Source organism: Tachyglossus aculeatus, chromosome 1 (assembly GCF_015852505.1).
Source record: "Tachyglossus aculeatus isolate mTacAcu1 chromosome 1, mTacAcu1.pri, whole genome shotgun sequence".
Classification (NCBI taxonomy): Eukaryota; Metazoa; Chordata; class Mammalia; order Monotremata; family Tachyglossidae; genus Tachyglossus; species Tachyglossus aculeatus.
In genome coordinates, this window is record NC_052066.1 from 107,503,006 (window position 1) to 107,514,635 (window position 11,630).

Here is an 11,630-nt window from a genome sequence, read left to right on the forward strand (position 1 = left end):
ACACATCCACTTTTATTTCCTCTTTCTATACATTATTTTAGGGTCTGTTTGCTCTGCTAGCTTGAAACTTCCTTCATCAGGCCTACTAGCTCTTGCATACTCTCCCAGGTACTTAGTAGGGTGTTCTGAACAGAGTAGGTAGTCAATATCGATTGATCAATGGTATTTATTGAGCAATTACTGCATTTAGGCATTGAACTATGTGCTTAAAAATAAATATGTTGAATTGATTGAACTGAGCAGATTCATTAACACCAGGAGACTATACTAAGTGCTTAAAAAGAAGTCTGATGAATTGATTGAACTGAGCAGATTCATTAAGAAACAACACCATGGCAAAAAGCTTCAGTGATTAACAACTAAGAGCACAATAAGAGTAATCAATTAATCAATCCATCACTCAGTGGTATTTATTGAATGTTTTCTGTGTGCAAAGCACTGTGCTAAGAGATTAGGAGAGTAGCTACAAAAGAAGCAGTAACCATTCTCCCTGGTGTCCCTGCCCTATAATCCTGGCTCCGCCGCTGTCTGCTGTGCGACCTTGGGCAAGTCATTTCACTTCTGTGTGCCTCAGTTACCTTATCTCTAAATGAGTGCTTACTGTGTGCAGAGCACTGTACTAAGCGCTTGGGAAGTATAAGTTGGCAACATATAGAGACGATCCCTACCCAACAACGGGCTCATGATAGGCACTCCTGTCTACTAAATAGTCTCTGGCCATCCCTTAGGGAGCCCATAAACCAGGCAACCCTTCTTCGCTGGATTCCAGAACTGCTTACCAATTCCAGATCCTGAATTCAGATACAGGAAGAATTCCACAGTGAACTTCTTGCGTCCCCCGTGGACCCCGATCATGGCTCCCCTGCTCTGTCCCTCTTTGGGACAGGTGTTCCCTGGGAAATCTTACCAGGACTAAAGCGACAGGGACCCATGTCTGAGCTAGTCTGACTGGACAACAGAAAGGACCTAGACTGAGCCCCCTCCTTCCTCTCCTCCTCCTCCTCCCCCTCCCCATTCCCCCGCCTTACCTCCTTCCCCTCCCCACAGCACCTGTATATATGTATATATGTTTGTACGTACTTATTACTCTATTTATTTATTTAATTTATTTGTACATGTTTATTCTATTTATTTTATTTTGTTAATATGTTTTGTTTTGTTGTCTGTCTCCCCCTTCTAGACTGCGAGCCCGCTGTTGGGTAGGGACCGTCTCTATATGTTGCCAACTTGTACTTCCCAAGCGCTTTGTACAGTGCTGTGCACACAGTAAGCGCTCAATAAATACGATTGAATGAATGAATGAATGAATGAATGAATGAATGAATGAATGAATGAATGAATGAAAGGAACAGTTCCACTTTGAGATTTGCAGCGGGAACAGAAAGGAAAGAGTGCCATCTTCTGGACGACAGACCTTGTTACATCAATGTGTCAAATTTTCCAAGCTTTGTGAAGCAGATAGAGGAGGGGGCAAAGGCGGGCAGAAGATATCAAAGCAGTGAGGATAATTTCTGCTTGAATGTTTGAAGTGCATAGAAAAGTTCTTCCCAAACCCCAGGAAACAAACTAGGATGACACCCTCTTGCAGTTTCAATTGTCTCCACTCTGAGCACAGAACACGTCTCCACCTTCAAAATGCCCCTCTCAAACAGGGCTGGTTGAGAAGCTCAGTGTTTCTCTTTGGATATTGCCACCTTCAGAAGTGCATGAAACTAATAGCCGGGGAATAAGAGGGACCTTCTCTATTTTTCAGGGATTGGGTTCTTCTCTGGTCCAGTGGATGCCATTAAGAGACCAGCCTCCTGCTTAGTTGGGGCCAGGGTTTACATAATAATAATAATGATGGTATTTGTTAAGTGATTACTATGTGCAAAGCACTGTTCTAAGCTCTGAGGAGGTTACAAGGTGATCAGGTTGCCCCAGCGGGGGCCCACAGTCTTAATCCCCATTTTACAGATGAGGTAACTGAGGCACAGTGAAGTTAAGGGACTTGCCCAAAGTCACACAGCTGACAATTGGTGGAGCCGGGATTTGAGCCCATGACCTCTGACTCCAAAGCCCTTGCTCTTTCCACTGAGCCACCCTGCTTCTCTAACATAACATAACAGGAACCTCCTGAGTTAGAGCATTTTCGTTGCCTAGTGGAAAGAGCATGGGCCTAAGAATCAGAGGACCTGGATTCTAATTCTGGCTCCACCATATACATACCCGCTGTGTGACTGTGGCCAAGTCACTTAACTTCTCTGGACCTCAGAGCTCTCCTCTGCAAAGTGAGGATTCAATACCTGCTCTCCCTCACACTTTGACTGTGAGCCCCATGTGGGACATAATTAACCTGCATCTACCCTTGCTTAGTACAGTGCTTGACTTACTCTAAACACTTAACAATTCCACAGTTATTATTAGGATGGGTTCAGACTTGGGAATTTAGCTTTAGATTTGGCAGTTGCCAGCTCTGACTTTTCTACCTCCAGCAGGCCAAGGGGTTGATTTATGTCTGTTTGTCTTCCCCACCAGATCCTATGTATGTCAAAGGCAAAGACCAAGCCTTATAGTTCTCTATATGTTTTCCAATTGCTCAGTTCAGTGCTCTGCACACAATAAGTTCCCTCTGCAATGCTGGGCACAAAATCCACACTCAGTATGGAGCTATGCAGACAGAAGAAGCTCAGAAGCTCATCTCCCTTCTCTCCTTCTCCTGCCCGGCCTGCACCCTCCACTCCTCTGCTGCTAACCTTCTCACTGTACCTCGTTCTCACCTGTCCCGCCGTCGACCCCTGGCCCACATCCTCCCCCTGGCCTGGAATGCCCTCCCTCCACACATCTGCCAAGTTAGCTCTCTTCCTCCCTTCAAAGCCCTACTGAGAGCTCACATCCTTCAGGAGGCCTTCCCAGACTGAGCCCCCTTTTTCCTCTCCTCCTCCCCATGCCCCCTGCAGTATCTCCTTCCCCTCCCCACAGCACCTATATATGTTTGTACAGATGTATTACTCTATTTATTCTACTTGTACATATTTACTATTCTATTTATTTTGTTAATGATGTGCATTTAGCTTTAATTCTATTTGTTCTGACGACTTGACACCTGTCCACATGTTTTGTTTTGTTGTCTGTCTCCCCCTTCTAGACTGTGAGCCTGTTGTTGGTTAGGGACTGCCTCTACATGTCGCCAACTTGTACTTCCCAAGTGCTTAGTACAGTGCTCTGCACACAATAAGCACTCAATAAATACTATTGAATGAATGAATGAAAGAATGATGCATAGTCCAAGTAGGAGGGAGGATGGGTATTGCACTCACAGGTACAGAGGATTTAAGTGAGTTGCCTAAGGTCATTCAGGAGGTGAGTGGTGAAGCTGGGATTAGAATGCAGGACCTCTGACTTCCAGGCCAAGACTCTTTCCACTAGGGTGTGATGCTTCTTGGATGGGAATTGCATGTTACATGCCACAGATACATGTTGGTCACAGTCAGATGGTGGATTTCTTGGTAATCACAGCTGCTTGACCTGCGATTTCTAACTCCCACGTCCCTAGTGGCTCTCTTTCCTCACTGCACTCTCAGCTCTTATCTCATACCTGACTCTCCTGAAGATGAACAGTGAGAGAAAACAGTTTTTCAACTGTCAAGCGAATGGCGTTATCTTGGCAAGGTTCCTAGGGCTTGGAATGTCCTGTTGGCTTTGCAACTATAAAAACAACCTGCCATGAGCAAGAAAGGGAGAGCGAGAGAGAGAGAGAGAGAATGAGAGAAAGAGAGAGAATGTCTGCTCCATGAAGCTGGAAGGCTTAGTCCTGCCCTTGAGAGAAAGCACAACGGAAAGCAGAAAAAGTCCGTTTACAAAGGGAGCCGGCCCCACTCTTTAAGCAAAACTGGGCATGCCCTCTTCCCTTAGAGGAGTCGGTAGGTGCAGCTACCCTGGGTAAAGCACTGAACACCCCATTGCCCAGCTTCCTGGAGATGGCCCAAGAAATAGGGATTTGGGCCCTGTGCTGAAACGGGGGAAACAGTGACCCCGGCCTTTCTGGAACAACAGTAGCAGGAATCAAACCAACTCGGATGTCTTGGGCTGGTTTTTCTCTGTTCCTGTGTTTGTACCTCCAGCCTCAGAGATGGAGCGGCATTGCAGGCAGTTGTGACCACGGAGTTGAGAAGCAGTATTGCTTAGTGGATAGAGCACAGGGCTGAGAGTCAGAAGGACCTGGGTTCTAATCCCAGCTTTGCCACTTGTCTGCTGTGTGACCTTGGGTAAGTCATTTCACTTCTCTGTGCCTCAGTCACCTCAACTGTAAAATGGGGATTAAGACTGTGAGCCACATGTGGGATATGGACTGTGTACAACAGGGTAATCACTGTTGTACAACTTGATTACCCTCTCTGAGTCGCACCTGGAGAGTTTCCAGTACTCTACCAGCTCAACTACAGGAAGGAGAGTCAAGCAGAGGCATACCCATTCCATTCCTAGCTTGGCCAGTGGCTAGTGAGTGGAAGGCAAACTGCTACAAGTCAAAACTCACCTGTGTTGGGCAGCAGCAGCATGGGAAAGAGTTGAGGGCAGAGACTGGTTTACTGCATGGAAGGAGGCAGTGGTAAACCAGTTACATATTTTTACTAAGAAAGCTCTATGGCTACACTACCAGAACAATTGCAGATGAAAGTGGGGTGTTCTGGAAGAGATGTTTCCATGGGGTCGCTATGGGTCAGGCACAACTTGACTGCATAAGACAGCAACAACAACTTGATTATTTTGTATCTACCCAGTGCTTAGTACAGTGCCTGGCACATTGTAAGCATGTAACAAATACCATTAAAAATAAAAACAAGCAAACAAAATCATTCGCAGAGTGCTTTGCCCTCAGCAAAATCCAAGTATTCTGGGCACCGGTCCAGTTAATCCCTGGTCCAGAAAAACACTGTGCTATGAAATTGGAGAAACCTGGTGATCTGCTTCATCCAGCAATCAGAGCTCAGGGCTCTGATTTAAGCCTATCAGACCTATCAGACTTATCAGAATAATCAGACTCTGAGTGAGTAGTCTTTAAACTTCTTGAGGGCTGGGATCAGATTTACCAACTCTTTTGTACTGTACTCTGCCACACTCTAAGACCAGTGCTTGATAATCAATAAATACTCAGTATATACCACTGATTAATTTATTGATTGACACCTTCCTGAGTCAGTCCCATGGGCTGGCAGTCACAGAAGGAGGAGGAGAGTTCCCTTTCCAAGGCAAAGTGATGCTATCACAGGGGCTTCTGGGGAAAGTGCAGTCTTTACACTTTCCCAGAAGTAAGTGAGAAGAGCAGCAGTAACTGTCCTGCCCAAACCATCCCCTAGTAATGTCATACAAAGTATCACTGGGCCTTGGAATCTGTCCCTTCAAAGTCATCCCAAGGTCCCCATCAACATGAAAATAATAATAATAAAATAATGGTATTTGTTAAGTGCTTATTATGTGCCAAGCACTGTTTTAAGCACTGGGGTAGGAAACAAGCTAATCAGGTTGGACATAGTCCCTGTACCGCTTGGGGCTCACAGTCTTAATCCCTATTTTACAAATGAGGGAACTGAAGCACAGAGAAGTGAAGTGACTTGCCCAAGGTCACACAGCAGACAAGTGGCAGAACTGGGATTAGAACCCGGGTTCTGACGCCCAGGCCCGTGTTCTATCCACTAGGCCATGCTGCTTCACTCCGACCACAACGACTGCTCCAAGAATGCAAAGTCAACATTTGGAAGCACGGCTCAAAACTCATCTTTTCATTTAATGCCAACCAAAACATATCTTGCCTCGCAAGTGTATTCACCTGAACTTTATGTTTAGGACAGAAAAACATGCAGTAGGTTGTAAATAAACATGGAAACAATTACAATGAATATTAACTAAACTCAATCAAAAGATTCCTTTTAAACCTTCAGACTGGCAGAAATCTGCTCCTAATTTTGCTCCCGCACTAACAACACTTTATTGCTTGGCTAAATGTAGCCCAGATGGGGGCTTCCATCTTTGGAGCAGATTTCGGGAAATCAGGGGACGGGGTCAGAGCGAATGTCTGCAGGTCTTCCGCTGGCTTGTGCACCTGTGTGCTGAGCCCTGGTGAAAGCAAACCAAGCCTAGTCAAGATTCTCAACCTGGCTGTCATCCTCAGCATGGCTCAGTGGAAAGAACGTGGGCTTGGGAGTCAGAGGTCTTGGGTTCTAATTCCAACTCTGCCACTTGTCAGCTGTGTGACTTTGGGCAAGTCACTTAACTTCTCTGTGCCTCAGTTCCCTCATCTGTAAAATGGGGATTAAGACAGTGAGCCCCTTGTGGGACAACCTAATCACCTTGTATCCCCCCAGAACTTAGAACAGTGCTTCACACACAGTAAGTGCTTAACAAATACCACCACTATTATTATTATTGCACATAGTAAGTGCTTAACAAATGCCATCATCATCATCATCATCCTCCAATCCTCAGGTCTATCTGGTTCTCTCTTCAGGAAAGATGCTGGATTGCCTCTGGACCAGGAGGAGCCCTGCAAAATGCAGAGTTCTTGTGAGTTAAGCCAAGTCCGCAGCCACGCCGAGTGGCTTAGGGGAGGAAAATGAAACGACATGTGGATTTTGGGAGGTAGAAAGCAATTTCCTGCATTGGAGCAGGGCCAGGCTGCTGTGGTTTCACACCCCCTCACATTCAAAGCCAGACAGAGGGCCTTGACTGGCCATCAGAAGTCAGGACCTCGGTTTAGCACCTCATTCCAAAGGTGCTGCCTTTAGTCCCTGCAGTCACTACGCAAAGGGAGAGGAAATGCTTCCTCCTCTTAAATCCTCCAAGTTACCCAAGTGTCCTGTCACCAGCTCCCATCCAGTTAACTACCAGCATCCGAATTTTCCAAGTGTGGAGAAGCTGCTGGAGGGATGGAATTTGCCATGAGTCCATTTTTTCCACGATCTTAAAGTGGTTAATTAGGCGTGTTTATGTTTCCCAATCAGTGAGATGGGGCCTGGAGGCTGGGGGGCAGTGGGAGGAAACAACAGTGGTAGGGCTTGGTTCCACTAACATGGGGATCCACTGTGAGGTCAAAGCAAGAGGACATGAGATTAATGCAGCAGGAGGATGAGGAAAACGTTTTGGTTTGCCAGACAGCAACTCCCCAGTGTTGGCTCTACTCAGCTCCCACCCCTAAACAATATCCCGCCAAAAACATTACTTCTCTCAGGCTGGTAGACTCTAGGGATTTGAGTGTGCTCTAGAATCCTTCTTCTCCTGTGCTCAGAGACACCAAACTTCCAAATTTCTCTTCCCAGCTGTGGTTTTCAGTGACTAGACCAGAACTTTATTAGGTGAATCCTGCCTGACAGCTTTTTGCCCATCCCAGCTCTCTAGAGCTAGGGACAGAGTCTCATTTCTCTCAACTCAGGCATCGTGGTCATAGAGAGGCCTAAAGGAAGCACCCAGAAGAATTAGCAGGTTTTAGAGGGTTGAATCTCCAGGTCATATGTGAATGGGAAAGCCTGGGTCTGGGAGCCAGAAGACGGTTGTGGGCTGGGACTGTGTCTGTTCATTGTTAACAAAAAACAAAAACATCACCACCCCGGTAAAAACATTAACAATAAACAATAAATATTGTTAACAATTAACAGGCACAGTCTCTGCCCACAATGAGCTTACAGTCTTCTGGCTCCCAGACCAGTGGCTCCCATTACAGTGCTCTGCAAAGGGTAAGCACACAATAAATAGGATTGACCGACTGACTTGGGTTCTAGAATGAGCTCTGCCACCAGTGACCGCTATGTGATCTTGGTCAAGTCAATTTGTCTCCTAAAGCCTCAGATTTCTCTTCTGAAAAATAGGGATATTCAGACCAGAGATCTGTTTTCCTTACAACAAGAGGACAGTGGGCTTCTGGCTAAGCAGTGCCTAAGGGGTTGGTATCTCAGGCCCTCACAATGTGGAATTGGAGAATTTTCTCCTTCAGGAAGAAGCTAGGAATCAGACAGCTCATCTTTGTGCTGCATTCTCTCAGTTTCTGTTTCTGCACCAAAATAGCTCTGTTAATGAAATTCCCTGAAGGGCATGGACAGGGCCAGCTCAGAATGACTGATCTCTGAACCCCACTCCACCAGGATGAGGGGATCATTGGAGCTTGTGGATGACTGATTCCAAATGAACAGCAGGAAACATTTCTTCTCCCAGCAGGGAGGTGAGCACATGAAATCCATTCCCAAAGGAAGCTGTGCGGGCCATAAATACCAGCAGGTTCCAGAGGAAGCAGTGTGGCTCAGTGGAAAGAGGATGGGCTTGGGAGTCGAGGTCATGGGTTCTAATCCCAGGTCCGCCACATGTCTGCTGTGTGACTTTGGGCAAGTCACAACTTCTCTGAGTCTCAGTTACCTCATCTGTAAAATGGGGATTAAGACTGTGAGCCCTACGTGGGACAGCCTAATCACCTTGTGTCCCCACCAGTGCTTAGAACAGTGCTTTGCACATAGTAAGCACTTAACAAATGTCATTGTTATTATTATTATTAATGGATGAGTGATCCGTAATAGGCATGAAAGAAGTTGAGGATGTAGAGGGAAAAAAAAAGGAAAGACGAAGATGGATGGCCAGGAGACATGTTCTGCAGTTACTATCAAAGACACAATCCTTGACTGGATGGACACTCTAGACTGTAAGCTCACCGTGGGCAGGGAAAGTGTCTATTTATTATTGCATTGTACTCTCCCAAGCACTTAGTACAGGGCTCTGCACAGAGTAAGGGCTCAGTACATATGCTTGACTGGCTGACTGACGATTGGTCTGACCCAATCACGACATTTCTTAGCGGTTTATGGCTAATGTGGATGGTAAAGATCTGAGTGTCTATCTAGTCAACTGCCCTTGGCCAATTTCAGCGCTTAACCCTTTATGAATGATTAGTACAATGTCATTTTTAAAAAGTTTCCTTCACAGTACCACACTATGCTATGGTCATTTTGGCTATAAATGTATAAATATTACATATACTTCACCATGTGCTGTACCGTTGCCCACCAGCCCACTTTTTAGCTCACTGCCCCAGTGGGAACATGAGTGGCAGGGAAGAGAAAGTGAGTATAACATCCTTCTGTACAGGGTTTCAGTCCTGAAGTCTCTGAGACTACATTGAGGCTCATCCATCATTTATAGCGGGAGACTTTTCCCTTGAATTGCAACGGGAGGCAGGGTGCAGAACTGTGGAAAAAATGTCATAGCCGGAATATTAGTTTCATTTCTGCGATGATATTTAGCCGTCCCGAAATTTCAGCCGTCTTACATCTCCTTTAATGGATTCCCTAAGTGAATTGATGTTATCAACGGACTTTGTTATTGGCACTCCTATTTTCTCCAAGAGCCACTAGATGGAGCTTTTGTTCAAAGGTGCAATTCATTTCCAGTGAGGCATCTGTTTCCCATCGTTCAGTTCTGGGGTCACTAGGTTAGTAATGGATATGTAGTGTCATCTCTGAAAAGGTGGGCAGTTTGAGATGTATCTATTTTTTCCTTCTCTCTTTTTCTCTCTCTCTGTCTCTATATATTTGTATCTGGTTTTGTGTTTGTTTAGTGTTCAAGCCATATAAGTTTTGGAATGAATTTGGGAAAATGTACACACTAGCAGATTTGTATGTTGTTCACGGCTGCAAGAACCTTAGTCTCAAAATAGGTTCATTGTGTCTTTTATCTGGAACGTAAACTGGTCTTTTTCCTTGAGAATTAAAGCCACTAGCTTTCAAGCCCCAACCAAATGCTGATCAATGCATCTGGTGATGTGGGGAAATTCAATGGCAGCAGAAGACATGGTCCCTCCCCTCTAGGAGTTTACAATCTAGTGGAGGATACTGAACAAAGACAGTTAAAAACCTACAGCCAATTCTGCCAGGAACTGTTGTTTCATTACACCTTTTGGGTAGAACACTATTAAAGAGTTAGGGAACATACTTCCAACAGTATGAGCCTGTCTGGCTACAATGCAGAGCAATGTCAGAAGAAATGGTTTTGCTCATATGGTAACAAAAGATACAGTTTTTGTACTACCAATGCAAATTTTCCTTAATGGGAGATTATTTTATATCACAACCACTGTGTTACGACCGAACAAGCTGCATGGACACAAGCCACAGAAACATATACACATATTTGCAAGCAATGGTAGTTCTCCAGAGATAGTCACCTAATGTTAAGAATACAATTGAGCGAAAGAAGATAAAGGACACAAGGAGAGGGAGGGAGGGTGCGAGAAGGGACTGGAGAGGATGGAGCCTATGGGACTACTGGATACCATCCATTCATCCATTCATTCATTCAGTTGTATTTATTGAGTGTTTAATGGTGCAAAGCACTGTATTAAACGATTGGGAGCTCTCAAAGTGAAGGTGAAACAAGCCTGGAAAGCTTTCATTTCATTCATTCATTCAATCATATTTATTGATGCTTACTGTGTGCAGAGCACTGTACTAAGCGCTTGGGAAGTACAAGTTGGCAACATATAGAGATGGTCCCTAGAGGCAAGGCCTGAGCAGAGTACCAAAGGAAGAAGCAGTATGGTCTAGTGGAAAGAGCATGGGCCCGGGCGTTAGAGGACATGGGTTCTAATCCTGGCTCTATCACTTGTCTGCTATGTGATCTTAACTTCTCTGTGCCTCAGTTATCCCATCTGTGAAATGATGATTAAGACTGTGATCTCCATGTGGGACAGGGACTGTGACCAACCTGATTATCTCGTATCTATCCTAACACTAAGTATATAGTAAACATTTAACATATTTTTTTTTTTAAAAAGAAAAGAGTTTGGTAGAGAGGAGTTGGGAAGTCATTCCAGGCTGGGGGATCATTATGAGTGAAAGCTGGGAGTAAGAGAGGGCACAGAGTGGTTAGGAGTTGACCTATGGGGTGGAGAGCACAGTCCAGGGTGAAGCAGAAGGTGAAGGTAGAAGGGTAAAGTAAGTGGTCACCTTCCTGTTAGAGTGCGAGGTAACTAGAACTGCTGTAGGGTTCCATGTGTGTTAAGTAATGGGCTACTCAGACGACTAACCATGTCGGTGTTGATAACCTGAATGTTTTGCGAATGCTAGATTTCAGCCACCAACAGGGCATGACTTGTCTGACTCGTTCAATTCCCACATTCCTGGAACAGAATAAATACCTTTCTGTCTTCTCTAGCTTTTTAGACAAAAGCCTGAATTAGTAACTGTGGAACCGCAAACAATGTACAGTCAACAGTCCCCAGCGCCTCTGGCCGCCCCTACCCGTCCTGGTTATTGCAACCACATATGCAGCAAATAGGCACTTGCAGACTGAGTCCCATAGAACATTAATGTTCTCCTCATGGCTCTGTGCAATCAGAACCCAAATAGCTGCCTTCAGCTGCCAACTCTGAAGTTCCCCTGAAGCCAGCTGGAAAACCAACGTGAACTCTGAACATGCAAATTCAACAGTCTCCCCCATGAGATGACATAGAGTGTTTGGAGGGGCTTCAACGATGTGATGGCAAATTTTAGCCTCAAAACATGACATATTACATTGTGTTTCTGGTTGTGCTGCCTCAACAGGCATGCCTTGGGGATCATGTGACCAACGATGCTATAGAAGGAGGGCCCGTTGAATGGAGTACTGGTTGGCTGGTT

The 11,630-nt window shown here is 45.3% G+C and overlaps 1 non-coding gene across 1 annotated transcript; it reads left to right on the plus strand.

Annotated features, from left to right (window-relative positions):
* The first annotated feature begins 4,369 nt into the window (after positions 1-4,369).
* On the plus strand, positions 4,370-4,506 carry LOC119933468. Its single transcript, XR_005452548.1, has one exon. It is a non-coding gene; the product is annotated as a small nucleolar RNA SNORA7 (small nucleolar RNA).
* Positions 4,507-11,630: the final 7,124 nt, after the last annotated feature.